General features: G+C 43.9%; 1 long non-coding RNA gene across 5 annotated transcripts; it reads left to right on the top strand.

The window, feature by feature from the left end:
* The first annotated feature begins 10,459 nt into the window (after positions 1-10,459).
* On the top strand, positions 10,460-13,665 carry LOC147956692 (uncharacterized). 5 transcript variants are annotated; one of them, XR_015612107.1, is made up of 6 exons: positions 10,460-11,737; positions 11,864-11,915; positions 12,052-12,109; positions 12,226-12,572; positions 12,671-12,784; positions 13,282-13,665. It is a non-coding gene; the product is annotated as an uncharacterized LOC147956692 (long non-coding RNA). The 5 variants fall into 5 exon arrangements; XR_015612110.1 differs by having other exon boundaries at positions 10,460-11,915; positions 12,226-12,386; positions 12,496-12,572; XR_015612109.1 differs by having other exon boundaries at positions 10,460-11,915; positions 12,226-12,560.
* Positions 13,666-15,365: the final 1,700 nt, after the last annotated feature.

Here is a 15,365-nt window from a genome sequence, read left to right as displayed (position 1 = left end):
ATCGCCATCTCTTGGTTGTTATGTTGACAATGAAAGTATACCGCTCAAAATATTATTCACCTCTATTTCAAAACTGAGCTCTGGCACCTCTACAAATCCCTGCTTCCCTCTGCGAAGGGCCTATCTATTTACTTTTATGTTGAGTCATCACCCTCTTATTAAAAGCACTAGCTGGAGAGCGCAGCTGTCATTTGCATTCATCACTGTTAATTTATATTGGGTGTGACTATGATTGGATCTCTTTTACCATGAATTACAATGTCTAGTCAGTCCTTGATCTTTAAAGGTGCTCTGCATTTATGTTTTGCGGTCTCAGAAAGGGCTAGCAAGATACCATCTTGTTATATCATATTATGATTGTTTTGAGAAAGTGTTGTCATCCGAGATTTATTATTATGGCTTGCTAGTTGATTATGCTATTGATATGGGTAATCATGAGACCTGAGAATTATTGAAAATGTGGTTAGTTATAATCTTTGCTGAAAACTTGAATGCTAGCTTGACATATTTATAACAACAAGACCAAATAGAGTTTGTAAAAGTTTTTCTTTATTTCTTTTAGTTTGTCAACTGAATTGCTTGAGGACAAGTAAGGGTTTAAGCTTGGGGGAGTTGATACGTCTCCGTCGTATCTACTTTTCCAAACACTTTTGCCCTTGTTTTGGACTCTAACTTGTATCATTTGAATGGAACTAACCGGGACTGACGTTGTTTTCAGCAGAACTGCCATGATGTTGTTTTATGTGCAGAAAACAAAAGTTCCCGGAATGACCTGAAACTCCATATAATATCTTACAATACATAATAAAAAATCCTCGCCAAAGATGAAGACCAGGAGGCCCACACCCTGTCCACGAGGGTGGGGGGCGCCCCCTACCTCGTGACCCCCTGGAGACCTCCCGACTCCAACTCCAACTCTATATATTTGCTTTCGGGGAGAAAAAAATAGAAGAGAAGATTTCATCGCGTTTTACGATACGGAGCCGCCGCCAAGCCCTAAAACCTCTCGGGCGGGCTGATCTGGAGTCCGTTCGGGGCTCCGGGGAGGGGGATTCGTCGCTGTCGTCATCATCAACCATCCTCCATCACCAATTTCATGATGCTCACCGTCGTGCGTGAGTAATTTCATCGTAGGCTTGCTGGACGGTGATGGGTTGGATGAGATTTACCATGTAATCGAGTTAGTTTTGTTAGGGTTTGATCCCTAATATCCACTATGTCTGAGATTGATGTTGCTATGACTTTGTTATGCTTAATGCTTGTCACTAGGGCCCGAGTGCCATGATTTCAGATCTGAACCTATTATGTTTTCATCAATATATGAGAGTTCTTGATCCTATCTTGCAAGTCTATAGTAACCTATTATGTGTTATGATCCATTAACCCCGAAGTGACAATAATTGGGATACTTACCGGTGATGACCGTAGTTTGAGGAGTTCATGTATTCACTATGTGCTAATGCTTTGTTCCGGTTCTCTATTAAAAGGATACCTTAATATCCCTTAATTTCCATTAGGACCCCGCTTCCACGGGAGGGTAGGACAAAAGATGTCATGCAAGTTCTTTTCCATAAGCACGTATGACTATATTCGGAATACATGCCTACATTACATTGATGAATTGGAGCTAGTTCTATGTCACCCTATGTTATGACTGTTACATGATGAACCACATCCGGCATAATTATCCATCACTGATCCAATGCCTACGAGCTTTCCATATACTGGTTTACGCTTATTTACTTTCCCATTGCTATTGTTACAATCACTACATAATACCAAAAATATTACTTTGCTTTCATTACTCTTTTGTTACCATTACCACCACTATCATATTACTTTGCTGCTAAACACTTTGCTGCAGATACTAAGTTTCCGGGTGTGGTTGAATTGACAACTCAGCTGCTAATACTTGAGAATATTCTTTGGCTCCCCTTGTGTCGAATCAATAAATTTGTGTTGAATACTCTACCCTCGAAAGCTGTTGCGATCCCCTATACTTGTGGGTTATCACAAGCCTACGATGGAATTACTCACGCACGACGGTGACATCATGAAATTGGTGATGGAGGATGGTTGATGATGACAATGGCGACGGATTCCCCTCTCCGGAGCCCCGAACGAACTCCAGATCAGCCCTCCCGAGAGTTTTTGGGCTTGGCGGCGGCTCCGTATCATAAAACGCGATGAATCTTCCTCCCTTATTTTTTTCTCCCCGAAAGTTAATATATAGAGTTGGAGTTGAGGTCGGAGGAGCTCCAGGGGGCCCACGAGGTAAGGGGCGCGCCCAGGGGGGCAGGCGCGCCCCCACCCTCATGGCTAGGGTGTGGCCCCCCTGGTATTGATCTTTTGCCTGGATTTTTTTATTATTTCCAAAAATAGTCTCCGTAAAGTTTCAGGTCATTCATGCGACATTATTTGAATTCTTGTTCAACATTTTTCATATACCCATTCAACATTTTGAATGCCTATTCAAAAATTTTAATACTTATTCAACATTTTCTAATACTTGTTCAACATTATTTGAATTCTTGTTCAACATTTTTCATATACCCATTCAACATTTTGAATGCCTATTCAAAATTTTTAATACTTATTCAACATTTTCTAATACTTGTTCAACCTTTTTTAATACTTTTTTATTTTTTTTTCAAATGTGTTTTTGAAGATTGTTTTTTGTAACTAGTAATCGAGCACGTGCAAATGCACGTTGTCATTGTGGCAAAAAAAACATGCTCTTATAGGGTATATATACACCACCCAATGTTTACTTTCACAAAATGCGTATAATATGAAATTTCTATCAAGATAAAATATCACAAGAATTTTGGGCTCATTGTCGGCATTATCAATAGAAATTATGCGATATCTGTAACTTCTCATACCTAAATATTATACATGAGAAAATATTTCTCACATTGATTTTAAACCATGTATCGCCATAATGTTAAAGCATATGAACACCAGTTAAAGTAGTAACTTTGGAAACTCTCACCCTCTAATCTCAGTGATCATGCCATGGTCTATTGACACATTTCCACATAAATGACAGGCAACACACATAATTGTTGTGTGAAGTGAGGTCTGATTATGCTCAAAGTGCACACCTTTATGACCATGTATATAATGATAGTAGACACCTCATAGAATCATGGTGCAGTAGAATTAATCAATTGTCTCAGTAGTACACTATTCATGTACAATGGCTGTGATAAAAAAAGTCTAATATAAAATCAGGGGGAAACACTATAATCACTAAATATAAAAAGGGAGAAAAAATAATATACTTGTGTGGAGAACATGACATTTCACATTTGAGCAAGCAGTATAATCTTTGTTAACACGGTCACCCTCACCAGATTGAGAAGATGCACCCGATTGATATAGATATGTGATACATCGGTTTCTGTACGAGAAAGTCAAATGAAAATTACAGACAATCGACAACAAATGATACATGCACGTTCTTTAGAGTACATATATATAATTCTATGTAAGTTCACATCTATGATTTTTATACATGATCGCTGTCCCTGTATTTTCCAGCTCTATTTTTCTCATATGAGTCATTTCCTCATATTGCCAATAAAATAGCAGCTCTTGCTACTTCATGGAAAAAAGAACTTGCACATACATGCAAATCAGAATGGATAGAGCATGGTTAAATATGGTACCAGCGACATTGAAGTGGTTATGTAAGGCTGCTTAATTCCTACCAAGAGAACTGATACACACAGAGCAGAGCATGGTTAATTTCTACATCAGTCATAGCATATCATAGGCCAACTTGAAGGCAAGAATTTGGATCAGATGAAACTAATCACAAGTATGGAGAAACAACTAAAACAGTCAAACTATCCACCCTTTACATACATACATATATTCTTCAACCAGATAATCTGCTAGCACTGTAATGTCAAAAAAGGAATATTCTGATCTTTTTTTTTCAATTATAGATGGTGAACCAGGAAAGTTGCATCATGTACCTTAAAAGCGAGTTCACAAAATGTATTGTGTATGTTCAATTAAGAGTAATCTTTGATTCTGAATAAAATCCCCATGGTGTTCCACTACTTATTACACAAACATGTGTGTCTGGACGATTTGAAAATACATAATGGATGCCGGAGTCGGGTCAGTGCAACCGTGGGGACGGCCTCGGGGCGGCGGCTGGGACCGCGTATCGCGGCACTACGACCCGTAGGGGCGATGCAGCGGCGTGCACGAGTCAATGCAGCCGCGAGGAGAACCACGGGGCGGCGGCGTTGCGGCCCGACGGAGCAACACAGCGGCAGCCCGTTGCTTGATCGACGGAGGCGCGCACAACCAATGGACCAGGTTGGTCGCGCGGCGTAGATGGGATGGATCGCGGGGGCGAGCGGGTTATCAAGCCGACCGCGCGCGAGGTTAGGGACGCCGCTCGGTGGAGGCGGAGTCCGGGATGAGGCCGGCGACGACGAATGGCGTGGGACGTCATGCGGAGAAGTGCCCGGGCTGCCAAAGCGGCGCTGGCGCCTGGGCAGCGAGGCCCGAGCGACCAACGGAGCAGCGGCGCCCGAGTTGAGCCATCCGACGAGCTTGACACAGCCGTCCCGATGCAGCCGAGGACGAGGCCGGCGAGGTAGACCGACGGGCCGCCGTGCAGACGCGGTGGAGGCGGGTGACGTGGATCGATGGGCGGGCCGGCACGCGAACAACGGCTATGATTGGTCGTCGCACGGCGCGAAGCACCTGGTTCGGGGCGATGCAGTTGTTCCGGTCGGAGCAAGGCGGTGACGGCCGGCGTAGATGGACGGGCGAGGCCGGTACGCGGACGACGGCCTCGATGGGCCATCGCATCGCGCGAGGCCCCCCAGTCGGGGCGACTGGTGGGCAGACGCACGGACGACGGTCGTGAGGGTCTGCCTGTACGACGGCCTCTATTTTGAGGGTCGTGAGGGAGGAGTCGACTAGATCATTAAAGGCGCGCGTTGCTGCGCCCGTCCATTTTGATGATATATGGACCGGAAGTTTTCCAAATATATAGAAAATTGATTGCTAAGTTGGGAGATAATTCTATTTTTGTTGAAGCCAGATTTTTTCGGCATGCTTATGAGATAGCATATGTCGACAGGAACAAAGTAAAAAAAGCCAAATTTACATTCTCATAAATGAACTATAGTATGAGAGATGATTATCTCATATCAAGCTCCTGTTCTGACATTTCCACACTATCAGCATTTTTGCACATACATAGGCAGGCACAGATAAAAATGTTAATCTAGCGAACATCTATCAATTTGCCAGCATATGATTAGACATATAGAGCAAGAAGATTGAAAAGCTTTCATCAACACGTACATCACATGGATTTTGCAACCACCCATAGCACTACTTCCGTAACCTGTGATTGTACCTTCAAAACATGTCTACAGAGTCTGTGGATCTTTTGTTCCTTCCTTATTTGTGCTTGTCTTCCTTCCATATGTGTGTTTGTCACTTGAAAATGTGGCTTTCCAATATGGCTCTTTGAGCAAGTATTGCTACACCATCTAAGTGCTACTTGTGACATGTTGTTGACTAAGTTGAAATTACCATTGTTATTTCAGAAATAGGGAAATCAACAAGACTACGTAAACTCTAGCCTGCCTTACATCAGCAAACTTCTGAATAGAATGGGGATGACGATTTGACCACATATTCTGCAATAGACAATCTTAAAGACAGAGAGGAAATTTAGTATTTACATATTTGCAAATTTCCAGCACCACATCTAACAACACATCGCCGAGAATTGCATTACAATTTACTATCATACACATAACCTGGAAATGACTCAAATTAGCATACTACACACATTCAGTTGTTCGGTCAATTCTTGTGTACACTGATTTATTGCTTATTACCAAAATTTCAGTCTTACACCAGTGGGGCCAAGGAATATATGAAAACATAAATAATGGTCAAAATTAGGGTAGCTTCTGAAGCTTATGGTAAAATATTTACCATGACTCCATGAGTAGACTTAACTACCACACAGGGTTATCACATACAATAAGTATCTTTCAGTATTTAATTCATGATAAAAGATAATTAGAATTTTATGTTTGTTCGGAGCAGGTTGGAAGATCACCAAAATGAGCTGCTGAAGCTTATGGTAAAATATTTACCATGACTCCATGAGTAGACTGAACTACCATAGAGGTCATCACATACAATAAGTATATTTCAGCATTGAATTCATGATAAAAAAAATACAATCAGAATTTTATGTTTGTTCGCAGCAGACTTGAAGATAACCAAAATGAATGAACAATAAATTTCTGGACATAGATGTAAATTTTGCAATAAGAATTCATGTTACAAGAAGGAGAGTAGCTAACCTTGATGTTGAAATAGCTGGCATTCATGTAAGATTTGTAGTCAAATAGCATAAACTCACAAACTCTTGCATGGTTTGTTTGAGGCAGCTGTCATATTACGGTATAAACCAAAGACGTGAATTTTGAGAGGAATAATGTTATACACATGACAAATTCTTTAGCACAGCACATCACATTAAGCCGTCCGTGCGTAGAGCAGAACTGGACAATACCATTCAATCCTCTATCATACAAAGTTCGGACGCAACCTGCCATACTCACATTCGTTCCGTCTTGAGATTCCCATGTTTAGAAGTAAATGGACTGCAAAACCGACAAAAGTGACAATAAATGTGGAGCTGGAGGAGTGCAAATTTGTATGAAAAAATATTAATGTCAATTTGTGACGATGCATCTCTCAAATCGAGGTGGCAACAAAGACAGCATAACCAATGTAAAATCAGGAATTATTTATTTGCGTAATAGCACAGGGCAAGTTATTATTACCATATACCCAAACTGTACTACGAAGAAAGCTGATGGTGACAAGTAACCCGCTACCAAGGGGTGTCACTTTATGTCAGGAGAGATAATGAGCATTTGAGTTCATCTCTTGGAAAATTATCATGAAGCAGATTGTTAACACATTGAAAGGAGATATATGATTTGAACGCACACATTATAGTACCAAATTTTATATCCCATATGCACTTACATGCCCTGAATCCATTGTAAAAATGCCAACAGTGGAATCCAACGAAACTGCGTGTGCAAGCTTTGTAGCCCTGCAAGTATTTTCACTTGTTTTATTGCTGAAATAGGCTCCGTGTACTGGACTAAAACGATTTTTGATTACTCCACTGAAACAGCTGATTCTGATATTTTGATTGGTCGGAAACTGACAATTAATGTGGTTCATTTGCTGCACCTAACATAACGATATTTCTTAGGAATCTTTCAAGGAAGCTGCATATTTATATCTAACCTGGTTGTTCTTCTCTATATATGTTTGTGAAGTGGTAGCAAGCCTGTCTCTATGTTGTTGTCCATAATTAGGTCTGTGGTGGCAGCCTGGCAGGTGGGCAATCACTTTACAGTGCACGATTTGTTTCATCCGAAGGGCTTTTGCATATTTGCCCAATATACTATGCCAGAAATAACAAAATATGGAGAGAAGAGCCTAAGATGTACTTGATGCACGTAAAAGGAAGGAGCAAAAGGAATCACCAGGAAACATGCTAATCTATCCAGGATCCATGGATGCTGCAGTTGAAGTGAAGAGTGGTCGGCCTCAGCTTTTCCTGCGTGAAAGACATACAGAAGATCATTTGACCAAAAGCCATATGTTCAAATATTAGAGGTCAACCTTCACGCTTTCTTCTCTTTTCCCCAGAAGAGATTAACGGATCTGAGAGCATCTGGGTGTGTGACGGATGGCGACGAAATCGAACGATACCTGCAGAGAAAACAACATGCGTGAAGGGAGGGCGGAAGCATGACGGCCCTCTTCCTCGCCTGGGGACGCCGGTTCTACCAGCAGCGCCGCAAGTTGAGCCGGCACTCACATTACCCAATCGACATTTTAACCCAGATAAGTTCAGTTCTTATTTAAAGATAGACTTATTAGGAGTACGCGGGGTCAGAGTAGCATCGTGCATCACAGGCCGATTTATCCAAGTTTCAAGGAAAGCGGATTATGAAGCCTGGATCTATCCTGACTATCTGTAAGCCGTGCTCTCACATAACAAACCGGCATTTTAACCTTAACGAGATCAGATCTTGGTCGAATACGCCATAAAGACTGATCGTTAAGAGTTCGGCAGGTCAATCAGGATTACCTGATGGAGTTGAAGTAGCTGGTTACAGGTAGGATGACCCGGAAAGGTTATGTTCTCTTTGGTTGAATACGCCTATGTTTGAACAAACCTGGTCAAGAGGGTAGTAACGCTATGTTCTCTTTGGTCGAATACGCCTATGTTTGAACAGGAAGCCCCCAAGTGACATACTGACAAATATGGCGTTGAGCCGATCAAAAGGGATATTCACAGCTATGCTCGATGAGCAGGAAGCCCCCAAGTGACCAAGATAAGCCCATAAGGCAGGATACCCATGTTTGAATCGTGCATCATAGCAGCAAGTTCTCTTTGGCAACCTTTAATCTTTTTCTGAGAATTCGAACTTTGCAAGAGATAAATTCTTCTTGAGCCGGAATTTTAAACCAGATATTGAGAGCTTCAGAGCTTTGTGGGAGATAACAGATTTCCCTTGAGCCGGATTTTGAACCGGAATCCTTCTTTTTAAGCCGGAAAGTTTCTGACGGCCTTTTAACTTTTCACCAATATGGTTGTGGCCTCCGGGACAGGGTTATCTTCCTCCAATGACCCGGGGTCTTTGACTTGCTTTACTTTAAACCGTCAATCATTTACTGAGTCGTCTCATCATAGCCTCTGAGTCTCAAGGCGACTCGAGGAGTTGGCTTGAGATTCTTCATATTTGACCATACCATAGGGTGTATATCATTGGTGTTGATAGCGAGATGTGAACCCATAGAAGGTTGAGATGACTGCGGCGGGTTATAAATGATCCCGTATGAGCCGTGTCAGCAACTTGGCCAATGGTTCCTTCCAACTGGCTGTTTGAAGTTAACCAAACTGTAGTGGCGGTGACTTGTGCGCCTGCCCATTGGGTCATCCAGTATAGACAGCGGCAGACCATATATGATAATTTGCCTCCAGAATTGTTGGAATAGACCGGACCACAGGGCGGACAGTAAAGACGGCCGTAGCATTAGAGGTGGCACGGACAGATGAGTCGGCCGCAGGGACGGACGGATGACTTATCTGTGGTGTTGTAAACCGACGCAGACGGGTGAGCCGGCCGCGGTGTTGTTGTTGTAGACTGAGCCACAGAAGCGGCGGTTTGCACACACATTTGTTGAACAATGTGGTATGGTTGGATGCTGGCGCTTGATAATATCGGTGCGAGCTTTATATCCATGACATAACGATCATTCTTGCAGTGAATAATTGTCCTGCATAAACAATATTGCAAACCAAGGCAAAGATAAACCATTTTTTGACAAAAACAATATGTGCTAATAAAACAAACTTGGATAAATATCACCTATTTTGTTCGGATGACCAATAATCCGTATATACCGTCCTTGGATAATCTGGTAATGTTGTAGCCCATACAGTGTAAACATGGTACTCCCACGATCAACAATCCCTTCCTTTTTGGAGTCTTACTGTTCAATACTGGGATGTCAAGCCAATTGTGATAACGAGGCGACTATAGAGATGAACCGGTAGGTACAGTGAACCGGAAACAATGATGGTTTAGTTTGCTGTGGTAAGTGGCTGGACTGATAACTTGATCCTCCTTCATTCCTTTAACGGCTCCAGACCACAATCATTGACCGCTGGTAGTCAACCAAGTCTTCAAGCTTGCATTGTTTCAGGGATGGAAGTGCTATTCAATATCCCATTCAATATGCTGAAAGTAAACCCTTCCATAATCATACAGAACCCCCAAGAACGATGTGGTAATGGGAAGAAAACGCTGGTAGTCCTCAACCTGCTGCTTCTCCAAATACGTAGAAGGAAACACTGGTAAATGAACAGTGTCATTCCCTTTTGTAGTTTGTTATGATGAACTCATGGTCCATATCAAGGCGAGACCGGGCAACGCAAGGCCGAGCTGCTGGTGGCTTGAACCACAATGTCCTAGGTGTTAACTGAGACGGGCCGTTCAGCGGGGCGGCTCACGGAGGCGCAGGCGTTTTGACGAGGGCGGCAGCGTGTCAAATCCATTGCGGCGGCTTAGCGCGGACCAACCCGCAAAAGTGAAGGAGGAGGCAATTCAAGGCCATGGCGGGGGGCGCACACCCGGCAAGAAGCTATGTTACATGTTACGGTTAAAGATTAAAGATTTATTCTGTTAGGATTTAATCAATTACTTGATTAAAGATTAATCCCTGCATTAATCCCCCACGTACGGTTGCCAGTTTGACAACCGACATGGCGGTTCCTCGCGTCTCTCCGAACAGACGCCTCCCACAACTCGTGTCTTTTCCCATTGTATAAATATGTACTCCATCATGACTAAAGAGTATACTTGAATCACTTTGCCTTGTCTCTCGTTCTACTCGAAATACGTTATCAGCACGCTCCCGGCCGAGCGACTCCGGCGGCGCGACAGTTCCATCGCTCGCCCGCGAGTTCGACGGCTACAACCAGGCGTGGTGGCGCCCGCTACCGCGGCGGCCCTTAGCCCGGCAGAAGCGTTTCCAAGCAGCAGCATCGCGCCGTGGATGGCCACGACCACAAATCTCTCGATCTCTAACTGCCTCTTCGATTCCTACTGGAATACAGGGGATAAACGAGAGAACCGGGCGAGTCTCCCGATCCCCTCTTCTAGTGGAATTCTTCACAGGTAATAGAAGAGACGATAAGGGAAGAACGAGCAAAGATAGAGAAGGAAATCTCCATCGATTTACAAAAGGACAAAGGTACCGTGAATTCTTCAATTCGCTACCCTTTGTCAACATCGCCAGCGTCCAAGCGCCGCGGATGCTCTTCCTAACGAGGTCCCGGCCGTCGGCTTGGTTCCCGAAAACGACGGCCCGGTTGCGCGACCCCGCGCGAACCCGCCGCGGCAACAGCCACGCGCACGTCCGAGCCTGCCGCAGCCCCCGATGGCCCGATCCTGCATCAGCGGAAAGCGGCGGCACCGCAGCGCTCGTGACCATGCGGCGCGAGCACGACCTCCCTCTGGAGAGCGGCGCAGGCCACCTGCTGGCGCGTGGTCACGTAGCCTCGACCTCCCTGCACGGAGGCGGCCTCCCGCTACAGTCCTGGCGTGGACGGTGGCGGCTACATGCGGGGCAGCGCCCTCCGGCGCAACGCCGGTGATGCTCCTCGGCCCTCCAACGCGAGGCTGGTGGCGCTCCTTCCATGTAAGCGAAGACGGTGTCCTCGGCAAGATCTCGGCGGTTGCCAGCGTGGCTCTCAGCCCCGGCTGACAGGGGCGGCCAACAACTGGCGAGCCGCAAAGTCTTCCGGTGTGGCAGCACCAGAGACGACGGCTCTCGGCCGTTCATCAGCGGCGACGCTCTCCAGCGCGCGTGGGGCGCGCTTCTCTCCGCCCGACCTTCGCGTGGTGGCAGCCGTCGGAGACGGCAAGCAGAGCCCGCAGCCACGGTCCTAAAGCCGGGCTCGCCCGACGCGGCGTTCCCAGGCGTTCAAAGCGGCTGCCGGGGATGCGGCGCTACCAACTGCGGTGTGCCATCAGGTATAGGGTTGGACTGTTGGACCGGCCAGTAGCGCTACCACAACCTCGTCCCCATGCTCCGCCGCGGCGCCGCCGCCGTAGTAGTCTACGACATCACTAGCACGGTGAGAGAGATCTTCTCTTCTCCTCGGTACTTCGTTTAGCGATCTTCTCTGAATATGTGCCGGATGAGTTGATCGCTTGCTTTCTGTTCACATTAATCTGTTTGATTTTTTCTGCGTGGGCGTCAGGACTCTTACATCGGAGCAAAGAAGAGGTGGGCTGACGAGCTTCAGAGACTAGGTATGACTGAACATGTTTCTGTACTTCCATCTTGTCGCACTGCTTCAGTTGGATCCAAAGAACACTCTGCCTTTTATCGGTGGAAGTCATCTGTATGTCAGTGCTTAGATTTTTATATATGCACATGTCCAAACAGGGAACCCAGGTTTGGTGATGGCGTTAGTGGGCAACAACGTTGATTTAGAAAACAAGAGGTAGGTTGGCACACAGGTACACACATTTTGCGGACAAAAATTTCAGAACCCCAGTGCTCCATCTTTCAGTCAAACCCATCATCATCTCTGTTTTTTCTCTGAATGCGAGCTAACAGGAGGCGCTGGAGATGTCAGAGAAGATGGTGACCTAGCCCAGGCGATACGGCGTACAGCTCTGCCGGATTGGAATGATTCAGGCCTCCAGACCGCACGCCAATTCACGTTCATGCCAAGTCTCGCTGTTCGTCGAGCGAAACTGTTCCGCCGGGAATTGAAGGCAAACAATTACTCTTCAGTTTCCCTTCAGGCATTCATGTTGGATGATGTCTGTCTCTCGCCTGCGTTGATTAATGGATGTCTGCCTCTCTTTCTTTCCCATCCTTCAGCTGCCGTGTATATATGCTTCTTCCCTAACCTTTTTCAATCCAGCGACAAAACATCCATCAACATGGTGCTCTGCTAGGTTCCCCTATAATCTTCATTTCTCCCCATTCATATAATGATTCCTTCCACCACAGGATTACATTCTGCTAATTTCCTCTCAATCAAAAATTTGTACAGGTGTTGTTCATACTGGCTTATGCTCAATTGATTCGGGCGGATCTTGGAGACTGGATGCCGCATTTTTTTATTTCAGGAATTCTCAGCTCATATCTCCAATGGTTTCTAGAGCAGGTAATTACTTCAGATGCACTGCTAGATCTTATCTTTTACCATCCATTCTTTTAACAGTGTATGACTGCTTAGATTACGTGTTTCTAAGTTAGGATATTTACTGTTGTTGGACAAATTACTTAGAGTTGTACAAAAAAAAGCGCAAAAAGTGTTACCATGCTGTTCTAGAAGGGTGTGAAGCCTCAACATCTTCTTCTATCCATACATGAGGAAAGCCGAATAATTATGTGGACAATTTCTTTATCCATACATGTGGAAAGCCAAATAATTATGTGGAAAATTTCTTTATCCATAAATGAGGGATGCCGGTTATTATGTGGACAATTTCTTTATCTATACATTTGGAAAGCCAAATAATTATGTGGACAATTTCTTTATACATACATGAGGAAAGCCAAATAATTATGTCGACATTTTTTCCTTAAATGCATGGTGCAACATGTAAATGAAATCGCTCGGCCCGTATTAGATAAAAATAACATGAATGCTTAATTCAGGACCATTGCGTGATGCCACAGCCGTATACAGTTGTCTCTCAGCGAAGAGAATACAAATGCCCTTATAGGTAATCTGGTTACCAAAGATAATGCTTACCTGCTATTCACGTACATAATAATCAACTGAAATTGATTCCTTCTGTATTACCCTTCTGCCTAATCAGCTACTTATCATGGTCGTTCACATCTAACGGCACCTTATTATACAGTGGCATGCCTATTGCTTTGGTTTCTTTATACGCTAACCATCAACTCTACTTGTGTGTTGTTTAATTGGGAGTTGGGCACGGTACTGGAGAATATACAAGGAGAGATTTGATTGCTCAGGTCACAACCAGCACCTCCACCCCTTATAATTTTGTTTTCTAAAAATACTGCTTAACTTCTATTATTCTGCTTACATATGATGTAGCCTTTCAAGATATGTTTTATTTGGTTGATCGGCTTTGCCAACTATTGGTGATTATAGGTCAAGTTTTGTGTATGAGCCTAATGCCAACCCTGTAGGATTTGTTCTTTAAATTATGGTTAGCTTTGGCGCCAGAGGGTTCACAGTGTGATGCTAAGTATTATGAAAACAAGATGCCCAGTTGCAGTAACCAGCAAGTCACCTCTCTACTACTTTTGTCATCTTAGGTTTCGGAGGTTATAAGGAGCTTTCTTTCTTGTTTGATCATACCATGTACTTTGTGTGATGATTGCAATATCTTCTTGTGGATCTTACATAACAAGAAATGATTGCAATATCTTCTTGTGGATCTTACATAACAAGAAAAGATATCAACTAACAGATTGGTTCCATGGTTATGTACACTTAGAGATACTTAGTTACCTAGGATCTTCCTGTTTACTCAATGCAAAAGTTTATCTTATGGCATCTGAACTATAATTTGGGTTACTCTATTTTGGCATGGTTTGCACATATTGCTACTCTGCTGTACATGTCGTGTGAAATACTAGGGTATTACTACTCTGTATTATCCTAATTTTGGCGTTGGGCTACTTTCCGAGTGTTTGGATCTTCTATAAGATTTAGTTGGTTGAAAGACATCTAAATTATGTTGATTTCAAGTGGTAAAACGATTTTTTACTATTCATGCTGTCAAATTTTAACAGAATTTCATGTCCATCTTTGGGACCCTTCTATGGGAACTCATATTGGTTCATCGAAAAAAGAGATGGGCGCAGCAACGCGCGTCAATCATGATCTAGTAGTTAGTAATAGCTGGAGCAGCGGTCAGGCTCAACAACCACGGCCAAAGTATGTTCAACTCGTTTCCGCTAACGACACCCCGTTTGATCTTTTTGTTGCACATATGTCAACACTTCTAGATGACAATGATCGGCCATTAGGATTTCTTTGAGGTTAACTAATTAAGAGTCGTCCATATACTGTTTTCAAGTCATCGCAGCCACCTTGTATTGCAACCAGATCCTTTGTCGAGAACGTGGAGGACAGCATGTTTCACAAAGCACAAGCATTTCCTGTATTCGTAAAAGAAAAAAGAAAAAAAAACCCACCAAAAAACCCTAGGCAGAAGCAACACTCCAGTAGACATCTTGGATCTTCAGCATCCTGCCACCACTCACTTTAGTACCGGTTCGTGTGCTAAAGGTTCGCCACGAACTGGTACTAATGAGAGCGGCCGGCTAGCCGTTGGAACCGGCACTAATGCACACAATAGTGCGGGCTCAAAACCAAACCGGCACTAATGTGCTTCACATTTGACCATTTTTCTACTAGTGATACGGTCATCTAGTTGCTGAAATAAAAACAAATGATGGAAGACAGGGAGTTTGTTTTTCAGAAAATTTGCCCTGAGCAAAATAGGGTAGCAATCGGTTGGCTATTTATAGTCGCACTGTGTGTTACTCAATTGTATGGCACATCGTTGTCCTTTTTGTATTGAGTCGTTTGTGCCACTTGACTGTAAGTCTATCAAATGGCACTTCGGCCTCTTTTGCTTTGGAGGAATTTTATAGTAAAGCCCCCTTCGGAGCATATGTGTAGAAAACAAAGGAACAAAAACCTTTATAGGAAAAGAATCGAGGTGCTAGTACAAACCTATGGGACAGAGAAACAA

Source organism: Triticum urartu, chromosome 7A (genome assembly GCF_056163025.1).
Source record: "Triticum urartu cultivar PI428250 chromosome 7A, HENAU_Tu73, whole genome shotgun sequence".
Taxonomy (NCBI): Eukaryota; Viridiplantae; Streptophyta; class Magnoliopsida; order Poales; family Poaceae; genus Triticum; species Triticum urartu.
Note: the sequence above shows the minus strand (reverse complement) of the source record. Positions and strands in the feature narration are given on the sequence as shown.